The sequence below is a fragment of the Wyeomyia smithii genome, chromosome 1 (genome assembly GCF_029784165.1).
Source record: "Wyeomyia smithii strain HCP4-BCI-WySm-NY-G18 chromosome 1, ASM2978416v1, whole genome shotgun sequence".
NCBI classification, from domain to species: domain Eukaryota; kingdom Metazoa; phylum Arthropoda; class Insecta; order Diptera; family Culicidae; genus Wyeomyia; species Wyeomyia smithii.
This window is the reverse complement of record NC_073694.1, coordinates 44,230,853-44,253,532: the sequence shown is the minus strand read 5'-3', so window position 1 is coordinate 44,253,532 and position 22,680 is coordinate 44,230,853. Positions and strand designations below refer to the sequence as shown.

Here is a 22,680-nt window from a genome sequence, read left to right as displayed (position 1 = left end):
TTTCGTACTTCTATTATTAGCAATATCACCGTTCCCTGGAGAAGTGTTCACTTAATGTCCCTCTGGCCATAAGCAAGGTAATACTCCCCATAGTGCGGGGGACTTGTGACGTTACGTGGAGGTGGGCGTGGAACTGGCCCTCGAGGCTAAAGCTGCTGTTGGGACCACTGGAGATGCCTCAGAAAGCACAAACATAGACCATCCTCTTAAGGTGAGCCTCACGCCAAGGGTCTCGTTGTAAAGCGGATCTGCGACAAACGTTATGTCGGATGAAGATCTGACCTTGGAAATTGCCAAGCAAAAACTCCTGAGATAAGTCGCGAAACGGCAGGGCTCCAGGTCAGGGCAAAAGTAAAAGCTCTCATACGCCCTCCAAGAATCAAAATCGAGCATCAAGGTGCCATTGGAGCTGGTGCATACGGACGTGTGCGGTCCGATTGGCACATAATCCCTGCCCGGATTCCAGTAATTCATAATGATAATCCACGACTATACAAGGTACTGCACGATGTTCTTGCTAAGAAGCATCAGACAGGTGTAACGCTTCTTTCGTTACTAAACAAACACTAGACTTACTCATCAGTAGTAAGGTACGTACATTCGGGTGTCCGGTGCTCAACCAGAGAAGACTGGTCGAGCCAAGTGCCAAGAGTCGATTGAATCTAGAGTCATTTATTGAACCTATTCATAGCGGCTACAAATGTCCCCAATAATTAACTCTGCACATTGATTTACACATTTGCTATGGATAACACGGAGATGGAAAGCCGACACAGTTGGAGTGTTTGCTAAGTCGAACTTCTTGCCGTTCGCCATGGGTAATTTGATGCCTCTTTGGCAGTCGCGCTCAAGCTTGGACCTCACATCGAAGTTTAGGCTGAAAGCGAGAGTGCAAAATGTTCTACCTATATCATTGCAAACAGCTGTGTGTTGGCTAACCGGGCAACAACTTATTTATTTATATATTTACGCAAGGTTGAGGTCGGCACAGTTACGTCCATATTAATAGTCACCTCACAAGATTCAAGAAAATGTCGAGGTGGCTAGAACCCAGTTCAGCCGTAAACCATAAGTGGTACGCTCCGATCAAGAAAGAGAATACAGCAAGGAGAGGCTACGATCGGACTACCGTCGAGAGGGTGTTAAGGCACAATACACGGCAGCCTAATACATACATCACCTTTGAGATCTGTTCCAGTCACACCATTTGAACTTTCGTTGCATCTGGGAACCGGCATACGAAGGGCTTTGTAGACGCAGATTGAACTGGACATGCAGGAGACCGAAAATCCAACTCCGGTTACTTAATCAAGTTCAGCGGCGGTCTGATAAGTTGGGGCTCCCACAAGCAAACTTGCGTAATTTTTTCTCTTTGACAGAAGCCGAATTTGGTACGAATGGACTACATTAGCTTTTACTAATGTGGAAGTTTCGACAAAAATCGTTGCAACTTTCAATTACAACGGTTTGCTCATTTTATAGACAGTATGTTACTTGTAAGCAGGGCCGGATTTAGACGGTGGGGGGCCCGGGGCAAATTTGTTTGTGAGGCCCTCTTTTTTGAAAACATTTAGAGGTAACGTTCTGAAAGGTGACGAGCGAAAAAAAAAAAGGTCGCCCAAGGACTAGGGGGGCCCCTTGAATCGGGAGGCCCGGGGCATTTGCCCCCCCTCAAATCCGGGCCTGCTTGTAAGTTTAGGTTTATGTTTATTTAAATAAAATTTTTGCTTCATAATTTTTTCAATTAACTCAATTAACTGCGAAAGTAATTACAATCTATTAATATAATAAAATAAATTTTAAAATATATGTAATAGTGTTGATACGTCAAAGTTAGTGACAGAATGCACAATATAAAAATATTAGTAAATAATTAATTCATTACAAATCAGTAACGTATAAAAATGACACTCTTTAGCGTATATCAGAACCTGACAAAGTTATTATCGACTGAAAATCGCCAGGCGATAGTGACACTGTAAATTTTTGCTTTCCATTTAAAATCAATCGTCTTCAAACTGTGGTATCCTAGTTTTAGTGTGTAGATTTGCGGGATTGACGAGTCAGTCAGTCTCGGTGGGCATGTGAATAAAGATGGAAAGGAGTTTGAAAATAACGATGTAATATGAGTGTTTTTCGACAGAATATCACACAAACCTCGTTTTTTAGTACCTTTCTGTCGAACTACCTGAATTTTGAAGAGCAACAAAATGAAATCTAAACATATCAAAATGCAGCTCTGTCTGTCTGTCTGTATGATCCATATAGGCTTGGAAACTACTTAACCGATCGCCGTGAAATTTTGTGTATAGGGGTTTTGGGGGTCGAGAAAGGTGACTTAGATGGTTCGAGACTCTTTCCTCTTCTGGATGGGAGGGTTTCCATACCAATGAAACACAAATATCTGCACATCTTGAAAAGTAACCAAGTAAATGGAGCCAAATTTGGCATGTTGATATTTTTAGGGGTAACAAATATGTCCATAATAGTTCGACACCCCTCCCTCTTCTGGAAGAAAGGGGTTCTATACAAATGAAAAACAAATTTCTGCACATCTCAAGAACCAACCAAGTAAATGGAAATAAATTTGAAAGGTGAATGTTTTCAGGGGTAACAAATATGTCCATAATGGTCACCCCTACCTTCTCTGTAAATTCAAATTAAACAATAATTACGCATGGCTCGAGAACCAATCAAGCAAATACAACCAAATTTGACAGGTGATTGTTTTTAGTGATAACAAATATGTCCATAATGTTTCGACACCCATCCTTCTCCTGGAAAGGAGGGGTTCCATACAAATGAAACACAAATTTCTGCACATCTCGAGAACTAACCAAGTAAATGGAGCAAAATTTTGCAGGTGAATGTTTTTAGGGATAAAAAATTATTCATAATGTTTCGACACCCCTCCTTCTTCTGGAAGGGTGATTTGACTCTCCTCTGTACTCTGAAAGGGAAAGGAAATCTCCCATACAAATTATACAGATATTTCAACCAGGTTTTCCGGAAAACAGCCTAAAATAGTCGGGTCGATGCACAGGAGCTACAACTCAACTCCAGACGCCATTTTTAAATTCAAGAAGGAAGCTTCCGGTTTCTAATATGGGTGTTTCCGGAACCAGAATGACGCGCAAGGGCCAGAAATTGTCTCCAAAAACCATTTTGAAATCAAATATGGTGAAAAATGGCGGAAAGTGACCAAATACCACCCAATATGTGTATTTTCGGAATCGTGATGATGCACTTAACCCACAAATCGACCTCAGACAACATTTTGAATTCAAAGATAGCGACTACCGGTGTGTGGCAAACAGCCAAAAACGACCAAATACCATCTATACATATAAAAATGCAGTCCGGTCTGTCTGTCTGTCTGATCCATATAGGCTCGGAAACTATTGAACCGGTCGACGTGAAAACTTGTATGTAGGGGTTTTCGGGGCCGAGAAAGGTTCCTATGATTGTTTGAGACCCCTCCCTTCTCTGGAAAGGAGGGATTTCATACAAATGAAACATACATTTCTGCGCGACTCAAGAACTAATCAAGCAAATGGAACCGAATTTGGCATGTGCGCTTTTTACGCGGATTCCGGAATTAACGCGGATTCCGGCATTTTTTTGCGCGGATTTCGGTTTCTCTTCACTCGGATTGCAGAATTAACACGGTTTTTTTTTACGCGGTTTCCGAAATTTACGCGTTTTTTTACGCGGATTTCGGAATTTACGCGTTTTTTTCACGCGGTTTTTTTACACGGCACGTATCCCCCGCGTAAAAAGCGACTTTAGTGTGTTTAGTACACTAAAGTCGCTTTTTACGCGGGGGATACGTGCCGCGTAAAAATAAACCGCGTGAAAAAAACGCGTAAAAACGCGTTATTTGCTACCGCGTACAAATAATCTTTTATATTGCGTAAAAATAAATCGCGTTGTTGTATAAAATTCGCATTTGCAAAAACTATACGTAAAAAAAAACAATGTGGTGTTCGCATAATCGAACAATATTTTTGGCATTCGGGCAGATGCGCGTGTGGTTCTCCGATCAATTGCTACAAGAATGAAGAAAATCTATAGAACACAAACCGGCTTATAAGTATTAAAAAGAGACAAATTTCGTGTCGTTTCTGTTAATAATTTTTCATTTTACACTCCTATGTAGTAGACTGAAAAAGACGTGCGTGAGTGGACCACTTGAAGAGTGAAAATGTACCGGTATCCACCATATACCGTAACCTGGTTTCCATGGCAGTAATCCGAAAGAGAAGTAGCGGCCGTCTAACGGAGATAAGTAATAAGAAAATGCTCCGTTCCCTATACGACATGTTCAACAACAAGGATTCAGTAGCTCAGCGGGAAGCAGCCAAAAAGTTCCGTTGTTCGAAGTCATGCATCTGCAAGAGGAATAGTGCGTAAAAAGTAAACCAGATCCTCAAAGTGCAAACCGAGAGATTCTAGTGCCACTGGGTGACTCGGAAGTATACGGTGAAAAGTCTTTTATTCTGAATGATGAAAGCTAATTTCTTCTATCAAAGGCTCAAACACCCGGAAACGACCGATTTTACACTTAAGACCAATCCTCTACTCCTCAACAAGTTCAAGCACAAGTTTGAATCAAAGATTATGCTGTACATCGCAATATCCGATCCTTGAGGAGTTTCAAGAAGTTAGCTTGTGAACTCATCATCTGTTAAAAAACTTCAAATTAGCATACGATTCTGTTAAGAGCAAAGAAAAATATAGAACGCGTGGAAGTTTGGTTATTCGTCTACCTCCAAGGAGCATTTGAACTTCATCTTGTTGGTCTTAGAAAAAGAGTTAGAAAATAGAAAGAAGAAGAAGAAAGAAACATCTTTCAAGCACAAAAACCCCTAGAATCGTTTTTTCTAATTTTGAACAGTGTGTAAATCAACCCATGGCGTGGTTTTATTCAATTATTCGACTATTCCGACTGCGCTGATTTTATATCTTCCAATCGGGCTTGTACTCCACTGTTGGGCTTACATTGATGGCAAATTATGCAGCCATGGTCCAAACAACTTAATGTAGTAAAGCGACGTGCAAACTTGTGAACTCGAATGCGGTCGAATAACGGAACGCTGTTGCGAAATTGCACCCTGCGGAACTGAAGGGGCCCGACCGTGCACAGCGGAAGCGTCGTACAAATGTTGCAATTATGTCCGGCATGCATCGAGTCCGACGTCCGGTAAATCTACAACACGACGACGACAAATCCACGTGAGAATTTTGCCTTCGTGTGTGAATCCTACGGGGTACGATTTCTGGCGGTGGAACGCATTTCTGTTTTGCCTACATATACTGAAACAACGTCGGTCTCGGTCATTTGACCATTCGAATGTGTGCCATATATAGATTCTAGTCAAGACTATTACATTCGAGGTAGGGTAAAAATACCGGAAGGATTTGATTTGTGCAGGGGCGAATAATGATAATAGTGTCTTCTTTGTATCATCTCATTCAGATACACCTATAATACAAGTATCTTGTATCGAGTCGGAAACCATGGAGAACTGGGTGAATGGGGTTTCGTTATTGTCTATCGTTTACTGACCGGTACAAGATCAAATGCACACGACTTCGAAAACAGCAACCCTGGACGACGAACGGACAACTGACCGCTGGAAAAGGATATCATGTGCGACACAGTTCTGTTGTGAAATGCAAAACGATGCCGGCGCAGGTTGTGTAGTGGCAGAAAGTGTGTACGTTTCGATATGCTCTCGGAATCGTATCACGATATGGGGAATGCCCTTAGGAACTATGCGGAGCTGCCGGTGTGGCAAGGCACATCGTGCGAGCAGCAAGTGGGAAAGCATAAAATAATAAACACATACGAACTTTAGCCTCTTCGATTTTGGAGTGCAACAGTCACAGTAAACAGTCAACAGTATGTAAAATGCTGGAATGAGTTATATTGGAACTTCACTCCGGATGAAAGACACTCTGTAATAAGTTCAAGTGCTTGTGGATATGAAATTGGGGTGAAATTTTTCTTTTGAAATTTGATTGGTTATGATTGTATTTTTTACACGAATTCCTGGAACTGTTTATAAACAATACTACCTATCTCATGGTTGTTAAGCTAATAACTTAATCATTTTTCAACTGTGCGTTTCGAATCCGGAAACGACTTTCGATACACTGTCAAGAATTTGTTGTTGTATCAAATAGTATTAATCCCTCAACTAAACTTTCTACAACCAATCATTCTTTATAGGTGCTTTGTTCCGGGGGTTACTTCTCAGGGCTTCTTCCTCCCAGCTAGCGTATCCTTCTTTCCGATTTTCTATCCATGTTCCACTACAGAAAACCACCCGGATGATACGGTCGGTAGTCGGACTGCACCGTCATGCTTGCAGTAGCCATCCTTGACTGTGAAAATTGCCACAGTAGCCGCTCGCAAGAAGCACCATTCATGAACTGGAATTTTAATATTGTCCCAAACAGTCTGTCAAGCGCAATGTTCGTGAATTTGACTCCCCATTGGTTTCCAGCCCGGTGCAAGGGTGAGAAGGGGTTCGTACTGGTACTCGAGACAAGCGACTGACATTCTCGATAGCATGCAATCAAGGGCCGAAATTAGGTAGGTAGTATAATTTCTATATAACCATGTTTAGGGTTGCGAGTTAGTTAAAGTTTATTTCCTTCCTGGTTTATTATTTTGTTTGACTGTTACTAATGGTTGGTATACAAACATTTTCATTAATGTTCATATAAACAGTTGCTGACATGTACGGTTGTGTGCGGCCTTGGTAGCAAACATATAGTCTGCGTACTAAAGAGTTAATTTGCGAAACCCTCCAGGCGTGAATTCACCTCGACATATGATTTTGTTTATAGTCGATAGTATAAAACGCAATTAAACTATGAGCATGCTGTTTAAAAAATTCCACAATTAAAACTCGCAAAGCATACATAATTTTCTGAATTTCGGCACTGCTGATGCTGCCGTTTCTGCTAGTGATTTGTACCAACAACGTCGACAAGAAGCGAGGAATGCACGGGGGGTACAGGGTTTGGCAGGCCATGAAAGCGAGAGCAATTGTGTGAATGTGTAAACCAATGAATTTCAATTGAACATGGACTGAAAGCTGCAACCAGAGACAGAAGAGGCCATCGAGAATCAAGGGAGAATGGTCAAATGATCGAAGTTCCGGTTTCAATAAGCCACAAATCTTTTTTTTGTCCTTTTCCGTCTGTTTCCTGCTCTTTGTGTTGACGGGATCAGAATTCTCCGGAGATTTTTGCGGACACGGAAAGGTGCTAAAGTCGAGCTTCCTCGTGGGGTGAGTGTGAATCGTCACCCAAAGTGCCCCAGGGTGATGGAATTATTTTGCATATCAATACGGAGCAGGTTGTGCTAGACGGGACGGCAAATGGATTGAGTGTAAACGGGGCCAATGTTGTCCGGATATGTCGGCTGGTTACGGTGGCTTGGTTTGGTGCTTCCTGTGGCCATCCGGTGATTGTTGGCACTGATATGAACAGGTACACATATTTGCGATGCTTGTGTGATTTTTTTTTCTCGTTACAGCAAAGCTTCAGATGCCAGAAAGTATTTGTATACTAGCTATTATCGCTATGCGCATTTGAAGTTAATTTCACGAATGATTTACTAACAAGATTTCAGCGAGTTGATCATCATTTGGTTTACTGGTGCGTAGCTTTCTAGATGCAGCAGCATCTCCAATCTATCGAATGTCGCAAAGATTGGATTTACTTTGCACAATTTCACTTCTTAAGAAGTTCCATTAATTGATTAGTATTGAGCGAATTGAATTATGGTACGACGAACTACGCCGGTAGCCTAATTAAGTTTCTCTCTGCTTGCTGTCACGGTTCCTGCGGGAAGCTAGGTCATGTTTGCCGTGTTACACATCAATTGGATTGAATCGAATCAGTTGCTCTAATCAAGATAAATCTGGTTTATGCAGGCGCTGCATATGGTTGTGCAGAATGCCCTAGTTTGTGTCTTTCGCGGGGGTACCCGAGCACAATTGCGCAGCAAAATTGTTTCTACATTGTCACATTTATTGCTGTTGAATTCAAAACGAATACATGCTTTATTACGTTGTCTGTTTATTTTCACTTTTATGCTTCAAGTTTTTTTCTATTTTCGTCTCAACTTTCAAACTAGTTTTTTGGTTTTTACAAAATATTTTTCCACATAAGTTATTTGGATAGCCAATTTAGTGATTCACGTAATGCAGAACCCGTTGACAAATTCGGTTTCATTCTAATATTTTATTTTTATCGGGTAGTGTGGCTTTTTTAATTTACGCCATAGTGTAAGATTCATCGACTGATTTCGCGCATAGTAGTCTGTATCATTGGTAGTGAGATTTCTGAGTCCAATGAATTAATTCTAATTGAGCAGCTTTACATACCTTGTTATTCGAAAATGTAAATAATCTCAAATCTAAAAATACTTTTAAGTAGGATTGATAATAGGTAGAGCTTCGAAAAATGGCAAGACATGCCACATAATATACATAACATAATGTGTAAGTGATTTCAAGTTGTTTTAATGAAAAAGAAGAAACGAATAGAGAAAGTAGAAGCAAATTATTACTTCTGACCATTCTGGTTAGCCACGATACTAAAACATAAAAGATTTGTATAACACGCTAAAACATACAAGATTTGTATAACATGATAATTTTAGTTACCATTCTCTAATTACTCCGTGAAAATTGCGGGATTGTGTGTGTGTGAGTAGCGTGTGTGTGAGTAGCGTGTGCATGTGTGTGAGTAGCGTGTGTATGTGTGTGTGAGTAGCGTGTGTGTGTGTTAGTAACGTGTGTGTATGTGTGTGTGTGAGTAACGTGTGTGTATGTGAGTGTGTGTGATTAGCGCGTGTGTGTGTGAGTAGCGCGTGTGTGTGTTAATGTGTGTGTTAATGTGTGTGTGTGTGTGTGAGCGACGTATGTGTAAGTAACGTGTGTGTATGTGTGAGCGGCGTGTGTAAGTGGTGTGTGGGTGTGTGTGTATTTGTGTGTGTATGTGTGTGTATGTGTGTGTGTATGTGTGTGTGAGTGTGTAAGTAGCGTGGGTGTGTCTGAGGATTGTGTGCTTGTGAGTAGTGTGTGTGTATATAACGTGTGTGTAAAACGTGTATGTGTGTATACCATGTGTGTGCAAAAATGCATTCATCCAGATGAATTTATTTACGACAGAATACTTTTATAGGCGACAAGTTAATTATTTTTCCTATTAGTTTGTATGCTATGGTTTATGACATGTGTATGTGTTTTTTTTTTGTTCATGGATTGTTGTGTATGGTATTTGTACGTTTGGTCTGTGTTATATACTATAGCTATGGCAGAATTAAATCTTTCCACCCACAATAGTCCCACGTCAAGCTTACGTTTGTGCACTCAATCACAGACCTTTTAACTTTTTGCTGTTAACGCGGTTACTTGAATTTTGTACTTCAATTCTGTTAAGTACGGGTCATAATTATATTGTGGGTCTAGGGATATAGTATTTTTGATAATGCTGCGCGTGCTAGCTACTCTTCCAAAAACTAATTCAAAAGGACTGAATTTATGGTCTGTATGTATGGTTATGGTTGTATTGTAACAGAATGTGTAGTAAGGTAACCAAGCGTCCCAGTCATCAAACTGTTCATTGATGAAGTGTCTTAAATATTCATTAAGAACGCGATGATTTCTTTCAAGACTACCAATAGTTGCAGGATGGTATACAGTTGAGAAATTTTGATTAATTTCTAAGTATTCGCAAATATTTTTGAACAGTTCATTTTTATATCCTGTTCCGAGGTCTGATTTTATAGCTGTAGGACAACTATATACCAAAATCAGATTTTCGACGAATGCTTTCGCTAAAGTTTGTGCATTTTTGTCTGGGATTGGTGCAATAATTATATATTTGGACAGATCGGATTATATGGTCAGTGCGTATCTGTTCCCAAGTTTCGATTTTTTAAGTGGACCTATGGTGTCAATTGAGACTAACTCAAAGCACTTTGCCGGGGTAGTTGATTCGGTAGGCGCAGGAGTATTCCTCGACCCGGTGGCTGCAATGTACCTTGCTGCAGAAATGTTGGAATTTGTGTGGAACACTGCTAGAGAAAAAAGAATGAGAATCATCCTGCAAGCGGCAATTCGCAATGACGAGGAATTGAACGAGCTTCTATCAGGCGTCACTAATTGCCCAGAGAGATATTCTCCTGATTCGAGATATTCTGCATTTGAAGAAAACAGGAATGAAGGCATCATAATTCGTTTAAAACCTAACTTTGCAGAAATTTTAAGTCAGCTACGCGGTCATGTCTGGGATACAACCTCCTACTATTTTTGATATCAAGGTTCCACATTACTGATTATTGGGGTGCCAACGGGATGTATTGGAAATATTTCAACTTCGAATTTCGGTTCGCAGCAGTATTGTAAACAGTCAGCACTTTCATTTGATTTCGTTTCCTTTGCGTACGTCACAGTACGTAGAGTAGTACACTGTCATTCGGTTCTACCGAGACCATTTACAAGCCTGGTTTGCAGTATTCAAACGCCTCGTCTTCTCGAAAAAGTCCTCATGCATAATTTTTGCTCAATCCGACTTCGGGCTGTGGACTGGTGGACTGATGAATAATGCACAGAAATCATCGAAACTGATTATTTTAGGCCAAGGGTCTTGAAAATGCATAAAACTTCGAGTTCTGGTGTTATCTCGAAAAAAAGTTTCAAAAATAAAAATTCTTTTTCGAGAAGAGGAAATTTTTGATACCTAAATTCGAAAAGTTGATTTCCATAGGCACCCTACTCGAATTTACCATAACGTAATGGTTTATGTAGAAATCACGCGCATTGCACGGTAAGCGGTATCGCAAGAAAGTACTGCATCTTTCACGTTATTCCCTCTTATTCCCTTTCTTCAATATTCTTCTGCGCTCATGTCTCTACTACAACGCAACCCATATTGAGAGCGAGTGATTTGAGTACCAAAATAGGAAAAACGCTATTTTGCAACCAACAGGGAGTCCTATAGAGCGAGGGGTAATCCAATCGACACCAAAATCGAGATTTTTCCAAAACGACACTCGATGAAGGATTGTGCTTTATCGTGATCACTTCGTATGGAATGACATATATGGATAAACAGTCCTGACTTCACACATTTAAGGTTCTACACTTGGTTACACTAAAAAGGATCAGAAGCGCAATTTTTCGCAATCAATTAGAAACCTCGTTACTTCTTCTTTTTTGATTTTTGTTAGCGTCATTTTGTAGACAAAACACTATTTTTTTTCACCACCCTCACGAAACGCAATTCTGCATGGTATACTACGAATACTGCCCCTCCCCCAAGCGCGTTACCTAATATACGAATGTTCCGCATATAAATAATTCTCAAACGCGATCTTACAGGGAATGCAATATCAGCTCTTGTTGTCATGGTGGCTGAAAAGTTATTGTCTTATTGTTACTTTTGAATCTACAATTTTGAACCGGATTGTAAGAAAATTATTTTACCACAAAAGATCAAAATAATGGTCGCAATGTTCCGAAACTTACAAAACAGATGATTATCTTGCTAATCAGGGCCTAATCCACCATTATAATCTATAACTTTTAATACAAAAAAGTAGTCCTCTCCAAAGTTGCTTAAAATCAACAGATCTACAAATTTATCGAAAATAGTGTAACATTTTTTCTACAAACAAAAACTTCAATTGTTTTATTTTGTTTTTTCGGACCATTAATTTTTATCGCATTGCAATTTAAATGCAATTTAAATGTAGACCTAAAATGTCGTTCTGTACCACTGTGCGATGTTTTATATGATATCATTGTTATTCAATTTTGCTCAATTATATTTTCCACGAAAAATGAGTTAGACTGATACTAAATGATGTCTTATTTTTTTCCAAATCAGCATATTAATTCTTTATTTACCATTCGGAACTTCCATTTATTTCGAGGTAAACTGGCTAAAGAGGGTAAAAGCATTTTTGTAAAAATGTGTTTATACTAAAGTCAAGATTTGTACGATTGCTTGTGCTCCACCATAACTCTGAATTGCCTGAATCGATGTCCATCAAACTTGGTATACGTATTTCTTTTAAAAAGGTCAAAAGCCTGTTAATATTGGTATTTCTGCACCCAGATTGACACTTAATAACCGTAAATTTATGATGAAGACTCCTGGTTCGCGAAAATCTACGGAAATCAATCAATACCCTGCAATAATCGAGATGACATCCAGAGACCAAATATTAATGCTTTGCGTTTGCTTCGTTTTGATGGTATTTTGTAATCGAATATGACGACTTCAGGCTGACGAATAGTGTACCATCGGAGGCTGAATTAAGAAATGTGGTGTCTCAAGCGCTTTTGCCAATATGGCAGCCCCATCACGAGACCCTGAAGCGTGGGCCTAGTGAAGAAACCCACATAAATAAGTACACTACGATCTATTGTAAAGATGAAAAGGTGTTCAAAGTCTGTGTCGGAAAAACTTAGTTTCATCAGAGATGTAGGGCAACCAATGAGCTGGGAACAGGTTTTTGTGCGATTGGTGCGACTTAGATCAACACCGAATAGTGGCCAAACATCTAGCAGTTACACAATCCGCAGGCTGTTGAAGACTGCGAACGTCTACTTGAAGAAATACTACTTTCTAAGGAGGAACTAAGTGCTTGGAACTCTTGACGATGAATGAGGCGAGTAATATTCGGCCATCGAAGAGACCGCTACCGCGCAACTAGAGAGATAATCTTTTGCCGACAACATGACTGATTAAATGTCCACGGTCCATACTAAATCTTTAGAATTTAAATGGGAGATTGTCCAATGAGGGGTTGTTAAATCGTTAAGAATCTGTCCACGTGGAATGTGGATAGCCCCTTAGACCAGGAGTTTTCTATGAACTGGCCGTGTTGAATGAAAAGTGTTGCGGACATTATTTGGTGGAGTACGAAGCGTATGCGGGTAGCGCAAGCGCAAACGTATCAATAAGAAGCTTCAGGTATTAATTGGAGAGATTCCCATTGTACAGCTGACGCAGGACAGAAGGCCACGATGGGCCAAATATATGGCGAGGATGACGGTTCTCTTCAATGACCCCACTGGCACCAGACACAGAGGTTCCTCACGTGCCTAATGGCTTGACAAGATTGAAGCAGACTTGCCAAGGGAGCTGGGGACTAATAGCTCAGAACCGAGTGAAGTGGAGAAAGTTCTTAGCGAGAGCTAGAAATAGTATTCTGTGAAGCAAAAAACAAAAGTTATAAAAATATCCACACGGAGAGGGAGAGAGGGATAGAGAGCAGGAGCTATAATATTAAAATTGACAGAAAATGGTCATTTATTATAAAAAATGCTGAAAAAAACAAAATATATATATAAAATGTTAAGGTGTTGATGATTGCAAAATTCAGAAACAAATAATTCAAAATTCTAAAAATCTATTAAAGCATTGGAAATTAGTAAAAAAAAACTTGTTTTGTTTTCGTCACTGTTGTAAACCCAAGCTGTGGATGGAAGTGCTTTGAATTGCAGAGAATGGTAATAAAGGCATGAACTATCTTAGCATCTTAGCAACATTAGTTGGTACCTGAAATTTTACGAATGCTTGAGAATTTTTAAATCTCTAAAATTATAGATATTCCTATTAATTGATAATTGCCTTAATAATAAATTTCATAATGATCGCTTTTTGTTTTGTTGTTTTAACATCTCATATTGGAAATGAATCGTATTACAGAAAAAAAAACCTAGGGATTTCTTGCTCTCGAATTCTGATAAATTTTCATCCAATTTCACTTAGTAATGCTACCATCTGAGTATTTTGCAAATTTATGACTACCAGGCATGATTTACGATGACGCGGCCCATTTTCCAGCGGGTGACTAGCCCCAGAATACCGGGGAATCGATGCGTTCCGGAAGCGATTCCTTGGTAAGTTTTTTTTTGCTTCTTCGCGGCTTTGGCAGTCATTAATGTATGAGCCTGGATGGTTGCTCATTTTGCGCTACCACATGCTTTTAAACACACTGCAATTCGGATGCAACCTGATGCAGCACTCCAGGACCTAACCTGTTCACCTTCCTGCCTATACACAGGCAATACCTGCAACATGCAAAGTGAACGTATTACCATGCACGGTACACGGATTTTTCAGTCTCGCTGAGCACAGACAACGGGATATTTCCACACGCCTGAAATCATCCTGCCGAGAAGAAAAATAACAACGCGAAGGAAAATTATTGCTCACGTACCCAGTGTCCGTAATTTGAGGGATGCTCGAATTGCAAAGGTTAGCACCTATTAAAAAATGTTTGTTCATTTTATATGGAAATTGTTTTGTTAGGAAATTTTCAACTGAACTATTAATTTGCAAAATGTTATGATTAAAACATAAGTGATCAATCCTAGCCAGTGAGTAGCATGCCACAGAGAACCCGTGCCCTCCAGTTGCAGTCTTTCAGCTTGGCATGTACTTTTTTAATGTATCACATGACGATCGTATCCATTAAAATTTATTCGTCTAGATTGTTTCCCTTACCAAACGCGGGCCTATTCCATGCTGCTTTTTAAGCTCTCCAATGCTACTAGTAGATTCATTAGTTGAAGCATCCTGCGCAAAATAAAAAAATGAAACTACTAGCGGGTTTTAAAGAGAATGGAAACATTATTTTGCCCCTGTTACACTGAATGCTACATTGTTGCGACTGGCATTAGCAAATTGAACTTTTATACGTACACTCATATTTACGGGTGGAACTAGCCGACGTCAAAAATGAACGCTCAAGAATGCAGGCGAGCACGTTGGGTGACGTTCTCTGATTTTTTTTAGCTTACTCAAAACAACTAATCACGCTTGTTTTTTTTCAAGATCCAACCTGGGAGAACAAAAAGCTATACCAATAACTTCTTTTTATCCTGTAGATCAAATGTAAAGATTCACAATAGTAAACCTCAAATTCCGATGAAGGATGTGATGTTCACTCTGCACGGAGAGATGGTGACACCAGATCTTGGAACTTGCACATCAATCCAGCCGAAAAACTCCATTGAAAACTTTCAATCGATAACGTCGAGCGGAACAGCCGGCAGTTCGTGTGTACGAGCAAGAACAAAAACTTTTCGTTAAAAGCAAAAAGTTATCTACATCATGCAAATACCTGGGGTAGAAGATATACGGTATGCATGAAGCTGTAGTTACTCAACCGGATACAATGGAACGAAAGTGAAAGTCAGCCCCAAACCGGAGTGATATCCGTTTGAAGTGTTTTGTAGAAATGTACTTTCTATTTGCTCCAGTGTGCTTTTCTGGTTTTAGATAATGGCAGGCTATTCCTTTCATATCGGCTCGAATCATGAATAATGCATTTAGTTGTATGCTGTGGAAAATTGTGATATCCCGTTTGATCTAATTGGGTCTTTGAGTGAAACGTAGATTTTTTATTGAAGATGATGGATAACTGTAAAGTTATGTCGAAGGTTGTAAAGGTATGTGATTTGATTTATCGTGTTTTGTAGTGTAACGTACATGCTATATATAATCTGAATCAATAAATGGTAACCGATTTTACTCACTAGCTGTTATACGGACATTTTTTATGTTGCGATTCGAATGATCTGTAAATAGTGATAAGAGTAATGCTACGTTGAGATTCTACGATTTATTGTTAATTATGTTCATGTACCACAAAATGCTAGAGGAACAATTCAAAGGGCCTATCTGCTTTGATCGATTTTTTGATCGATCACTTTCATCCAATCACCACAACTTATTTAACACCTTTTATGACACGTTATTTGTACAAGTTGATAGAGAAGGAATCATTATAGCCTTCTGAACGAAAACTACGCTTGGGAGAGTTACTAAAGCTCAACCATTACCAAAATGAAAAGACGCTCCGGAAAAACGATGAAAGCAGATAGGACCTTTTGAAATGTTTATCTAGAATTGGTTTAGGAGAATGAAATGGTTCCTATGAGACTGAAAAATTGATGATGGACTTATCATCCTTACAAGCCAGACGTAAATCTATCAGACCCAGACAACGAAAACGTAATAACGATTAGAATCTTGCATCGCGAAACTGCAAGTCCCACGAGTTGGGAAGAGCTTTCATTTGTTGATGAAGCAAACGTAACAAAGCAATCAACTAAAAGTATTTGGATCACAGCAATCATATAAATGTTATAATAAAGATATTTTTCCATTCCACTGTTACCATTCAACAAGATCGGTTTGTTATTTTACACGCTCTGCTAACAGGTTATGGGGCCATAGCAACGTGTTGAAGTTCATTTTTTCCATCACTAAGGAAGTTTCTGGAAGTTCTGCAAGTAGAGCCAAACCTGCGATAGGATTGATCTCAAGAATTCAACGAAGCTGGACAACTCTAATTACGATGCCTGGAAGCTTCGGATCGAAGCGCTGTTAATTCGGGAAGGTTTATGGACCTACGTGAAAAAAGGTCCTCCCGCAGCACTTGCGAATGGAGTAGGTGGAGACGGTGAAGCCGTGGCGGGCGCAGTGGCTGGTCTTCCGGCGGCGTGGATTGAAGGCGATGAAAAAGCTCGTGCGACAATTCTGCTGCTACTGGAAGAGAATCAGTTTGGAGTTATTCGTGCAACGAAAACAACAAATGATGCATGGGCAGCACTGGCCAAACACCACACAAAGGCAACTCTATCAACCAGGGTTTCTCTCCTACAACGAATGTGTGAGACCCGGTACACGGAAGGAGACGACATGGACGAGTACCTCACGAAAATGGAGGATCTCTACACGAAGCAGTGTAGTGCAGGAAAGGACCTGGGAGAAGACACCATGGTGGCCTTTGTCCTGCGAGGATTGCCGAAGTCTTTTAACGCATTGACTACTGCCCTAGAAACGCGTACGGATGATGCCTTGACGTTGAACTTAATCCGAGAAAAATTGCTGGATGAGGTAAGCAAGCAAAGCCGTGGCACGAGCGGAGGAACAGCACTGAAAGCAGCAGGGCGGAAACAAATTGTGTGCCATCACTGTAAAAAGCCTGGCCACAAACAACGGGATTGCAGACAACTGCAACGAGAACAAATTGGACCCAAGAAGCAGAATGCAAAAACCGCTCGGAATGGCGGTAACAGCAATATGTACGCACTGACCATTGGAAGCGGCGACACGGCGAACGACTGGATCATTGGCTCCGGTGCAAGTTCACACATGGCGTCTAACAAGGATTTTTTCGAGGACATCCAACCGGCTACGGGTGAAGTAGAGTTGGCTGACGGGCGTGTAGTGGCGATCGCTGGTACTGGCACTGGCGTAATCAAATGTCTGAACAGCTCTGGAGGAATGAATAAAATCCGACTATACAACGTGATGTACGTGCCAAAGCTGTCAGCGAGTCTCTTGTCCGTGCTCACTATGACTACTCGGAAGGCGAAAGTTGAGTTTGTTGACGGAAAATGCAGAATTATCGTAAATGACAACGAGATCGCCGTAGCGACTAAGTGCAAAGGGTTGTATCGCCTCAACAAAGTGGAGCACGACATTGCTTCAAAGGCAACTGTATCTCAAGAAAGATTGCCAACATACATGGCACCGGCGGTTTGGACATCGCGATCCAGATGCACTGGAAATGCTTATGAAGAAGGAGCTTGTCACTGGGATGTCGGTGGCGGATTGCGGATTACGTGAAGGTTGTGAATGCTGTGTGAAAGGCAAGCAGGCTCGAACTCCTTTTTCCAAGTCCACCGAGAAGAAGACCACCGCTCCATTAGACCTCATCCACTCGGACGTGTATGGACCCCTGGAGTTACTCTCACTAAGTGGATTTCGTTACTTTTTAACCTTTGTAGAAGATCATAGTCGCTATTGTACTGTTTTTTTTCTGAAGAAAAAACCCGACGTTGCTGACCGGATTTTGGAATACTTTAATTATGTCCATACGCAGTTCGGAAAGTATCCCAAGCGCATTAGATCTGATCGGGAAGGGGAGTGTTCGAGAGATGCACTGATGGAGTTCTACCGCAAGCATGGAATCCACCCCGAATTCACTGCCGGATATTCGCCGCAACAAAATGGAGTGGCGGAGCGACGCAACCGGTACATCATTGAAATGTGTCGGTGCATGCTGATGGATGCCGGAATGCCTGCTAGATTCTGGGCTGAAGCAACCGCAACTGCCGTATAGCTACAAACCATCTACCTTCACGTGCTGTGGAGATCACACCATACGAGGTTCGGTGGGGACGCAAGCCGAACGTTTCCCATTTGAAGGTGTTTGGGTGTAGAGCATTTGTCCATGTGTCAAAAGAAGAACGTAGCAAACTTCAGGACAAGTCAAAGGAAATGACGTTCGTCGGTTACTCTAGCAACCACAAAACCTACAGGTTCATCGATATGGCCACTAACAAGCTAGTGATTAGTCGGGACGTTCGTTTCTTTGAGGAGGAGTTGGTGCAACCCGGTATAGACATTCCCAAGCTTGAGGAAGAATCGTATGAAGACTTTCTTCAGCCGTTACCACCTATGCAACCGGTGAGTAACGATTTTGGTGTTCTACAACCGTTCCCGCCTAAGGCAGCAAAAAATCACGAAGTCCCAAATGAAAGTGGAAAAGGTAGTGAGGATGAAAATTATATTTCCTGCGACGACTCTCCGAGTGAAGAAACCGGCCCACGCAGATCAAACCGACTGAACAAGGGAGTAATGTTACAAAGATTCCACGAAATGGGGAATGTGGCCATAGTAGCTGAGCCAAGTACCTACGACGAAGCGCTAAATGGACCTGAAAGCGCATTCTGGAAGGAACGGAGGGCCATCGAATGTAGGTGGTTGTACAAGCGAAAATTAGACGAAAACGGACAAATCACACGTTATAAAGCGAGACTGGTTGCTCAAGGCTTTAGTCAGAAATTTGGAACTGACTACGACCAGGTGTTTGCTCCCGTGGCAAAACAAGTCACTTTTCGAACTTTGCTAACCATTGCCACTCGTCGTCAACTTCTTGTAAAACACGTGGATATAAAGTCGGCCTACCTCTACGGAACTCTAACGGACGATGTGTACATGAGTCAACCAAAATGGTACGAGACTGGAGCATCCGGAGATGTGTGTCATCTAAAAAAGAGCATCTACGGGTTGAAGCAGTCCGGACGAATTTGGAATCAAACGATTGACGACTGTTTCGAGAAACTGGGTTTCATCAAATCGACTGCTGATGCGTGCCTGTATGTGCGAACTACGGGCAACAAACAAGTATTCATCGTATTATATGTGGACGACATGCTCATCGTGTGCAAAACGGATGCTGAATACGACGACATCCTGGCTAAGGTATCAAAGCAGTTCAAGACGACATCTCTCGGCGACGTGCGGCAATATCTGGGCATTCAAGTCGAGCGGGCAACTGATGGTCGTTTTCTGCTAAACCAACAAAGTTACATCCACCGATTGGCATCGCGAATTGGGCTCGAAATGACAAAACCATCCCTGATCCCAATGGACCCCGGCTATTTGCAAGCAAAGGAGGAGGAAGACAATAAGCTACCAAACAATAAATCCTACTCTAGTTTGATTGGTGGTTTGCTCTACATAGCGATAAATACGAGGCCAGATGTAGCAATCAGCGTCTCGTTACTTGAACGAAAGGTCAGTGCCCCGAGTGTCGTAGACTGGACAGAAGCAAAAAGAATTATGCGGTACCTGCTGGCGACGAAGCATCTCCGCCTAAATTTGGGCAACAATAATGCTGAAATAAAGGTTTTCGTGGATGCAGATTGGGCGGGTGATTAATGAGACCGAAAATCCAACAGTGGTTATATAATCCTTTTCGATGGCGGTGCAATTTGCTGGGCGGCCAGAAAGCAGTCCTGCGTTGCATTATCATCTACCGAAGCCGAGTTCATCGCTGCAGCTGAAGCGTGTCAAGAACTACTTTGGATCCAGAAGCTAATGAAAAACGTAAACGAGCCAGAAAACCAAATTGTGCTCTACGAGGACAACCAGAGTACCATCCGGCAACTGGAAACCGAGCAACTACAGCGACGATCCAAACACGTAGACACTAAGTTTCAGTTTGCCAAGGACCTCGTTCAGCAAGGTGTGTTAACCATAATTTACTGTCCATCGGAGCATATGGTTGCGGACATGCTCACTAAACCAGTCAGCAAAGTAAAGCTCTACAAGTATAGGACCGCAGCTGGAGTGTTTCCAGTCAAGTTTATGAAGGAGTGTTGATGAAGCAAACTTAACAAAGCAATCAGCTAAAAGTATTTGGATCACATAAATGTTATAATGAGGATATTTTTTCATTCCACTGTTACCATTCAACAAGATCGGTTTGTTATTTTACACGCTCTGCTAACATCATTGCGATGGAAGAAATTCAGAAGCCCATGATTGGGGTGGTTAATCTACAAAATAATGTGCAAGTTGAGTATTGGAGGCAATTTCTTCAATGTTAGTATTATTAATAAGCTCAGACTTCTCCCAAGAAGTAACGATGACCTTTTATGCGCAGCTAGAGCGTGCATATGATAGCTGCTCGAAACATGACATCGAAATCGTTATCGGAGGTTCCAATGCTGAGTCGGCCAGGAGGAGAGTTTTCAACCGGTTATTTGAAAGTTCAGTGCAAACTGGCTCTCGAACGAAAACGGTCTTCGACTCATTCACTTTACCACTTTCATGAATGTTGCCATACGTTGTACCTACTTCGAATATAGCCTCGAATATCGGTACACCTGAAGATTACCACAACAGACCGAATCACAAATCGATCACGTTCTGATTGCGAAACTCCCTGAAATAATCACTGAGTACGGACAAAAGCTTGCGTTACCGGGATGCGTCTCAGCATTCCTTAATAATTTCCATGTTTGTGGATGCAGGTTTTTCTCCTTGAGCAATACAGCACATTTTGCAGTAAATCAGGGCGTAAGTACCACTTCCCTCGTTTCTGCAATCCAGTGATGTATTCGTTCGATCACTTAAACCTAAACGACTGCTTCCAATGTTGAACCAATTCATACTTGGAGTGCAATGATTCTTTCCGGTCAGTATACAATGGTTCAGCCACCGCCGTAACTTTCGGCCGACAAAAAATGTTCAGGGCAAAGAGCTTCGTAGTCCGCTGGATCATTACTTTGTTCCAAAGCCCACCCTGGTGGGAAAGTACCAGGTACGAAGTGCCAGTTTATTTCACGCGACTGACAGAGGCCAGCTACTTTCTCTTGCAGTATTTGCGACTTCAGAAACTGGAACAATTCCTGAATTATCACATGATACACATGCATATTAAAGAACAAAGGTTTGGCTTGCACGGAGTCTTCAAGCGCCCTGATTTGATTAAAAAAGAGCTCGCGTTGTCCACGCCCGTACGTGAAAATGGTTGGGCGATGATCACTTGGACACTGGGTAGATCTCCCATGAGCCCGAGAATTTGCACGGAAGCATTTCACACATCTTCTGACTATTCGGTTGATAGCACTCTCAGCGTTGACTGGCTAGAACTGTTTTCATATGTTAGCCATCAAGCCATTCAATCCGACGTGCAGCTTCTCTTGGTGCAGCGCCTCGATAATAATTTCCGCCGTTCAGGAATGATCATCGGGTGTTCCTGATCTCTCTGCAAATCGGAGTACTTGTGTATAGTAAACAGAATGTCAAGTTCCGAATCGGAATGTAGCACCAAGGCTTTGCTTTGCTAGTAGCCAAGCGATCACTTACCCGCTCATTCAGAATGGCTGCCACGCTCCCCTATTCGGCCGCTTTCCGGATAAAATTCTTCTGAAATGAGCCTTTTTTCACCGGTTAGCAAGCAGAACGCATTGCGAAAAGTATATGCATACTGAATGTCTGAGCTCTGTAGAGTCTGATTTGAATGACTGAGGAAAATTATCCACCCTATACGCCGTAACAGATTGCGGCTAAAATGAGCACGAACAAAAAACCGACGACGAGTGTAAAGGAAAAAACCGACTGAATTGGACACTGCCGAGAACCCTTGGGCAAGAAGGTGCGACCCGTCAAAATGGCGAAGCGACCAAATAACCAGGGAAGGTCAGGAAGGTATGGACCAGGAGGGACGCCCTCATACCCACGACGGACGGGTTGAAATACTCAAAAGTATTGAAACAATGAAGGGCTGAACCCTGCTCAAGGACCTAGAGGCGGTTCAACGGAGCATCAGTCGATCTCGCACTGACGAGATGATACTTTAACTCTGGAAGAACGCCAAGAACAAGGGCGCTACCTACAAGACGGTAGCAGAGAAAGAGAGATGCAAGTTCAGGCACTCACCCTAGGAAAGACTCTCTAGCTTTAAAAGCTGAACGAAATCACCGAGGAGTACGACGTTGCACAAGCCCTTTGGAATTGGGTGGAAGTGACCACTGACTCAGTCCTTCGAGAAGGTCCAGCGAGGACCCAGGTGACCACTTACCGACCAGCATCGGCAGATGCAAACGTGGCCCTGAAAGAAGGCTGGTCAGTATGCCCTCTGGGCATCCTTCAGAAGTCGGACATTTGATTTAGGTCCTTAAAGGGAAGGCAAGATTACCACTGTTACGCTGTTTGAGTCGTTGTCGGACATCGCCATCATATGGGACCCATACCGCATCCCTGCCGGAAACGGTAGGTGGGTCGCAGATAAGTCCAGTCTGGTGGTCATATGACGAGCAGGTTCCTCAA

General features: G+C 41.7%; 1 protein-coding gene across 1 annotated transcript in view; it reads left to right on the top strand.

Moving 5' to 3' along the window:
- The window catches only part of LOC129718508 (uncharacterized), a 63,882-nt gene extending 48,542 nt beyond the window's left edge, over window positions 1–15,340 (top strand). Inside the window, exon 2 of the transcript XR_008726934.1 lies at window positions 14,931–15,340. The gene's annotated coding sequence lies outside the window, so the exon portion shown is untranslated. The remainder of the gene's footprint in view (window positions 1–14,930) is intronic.
- Window positions 15,341–22,680: the final 7,340 nt, after the last annotated feature.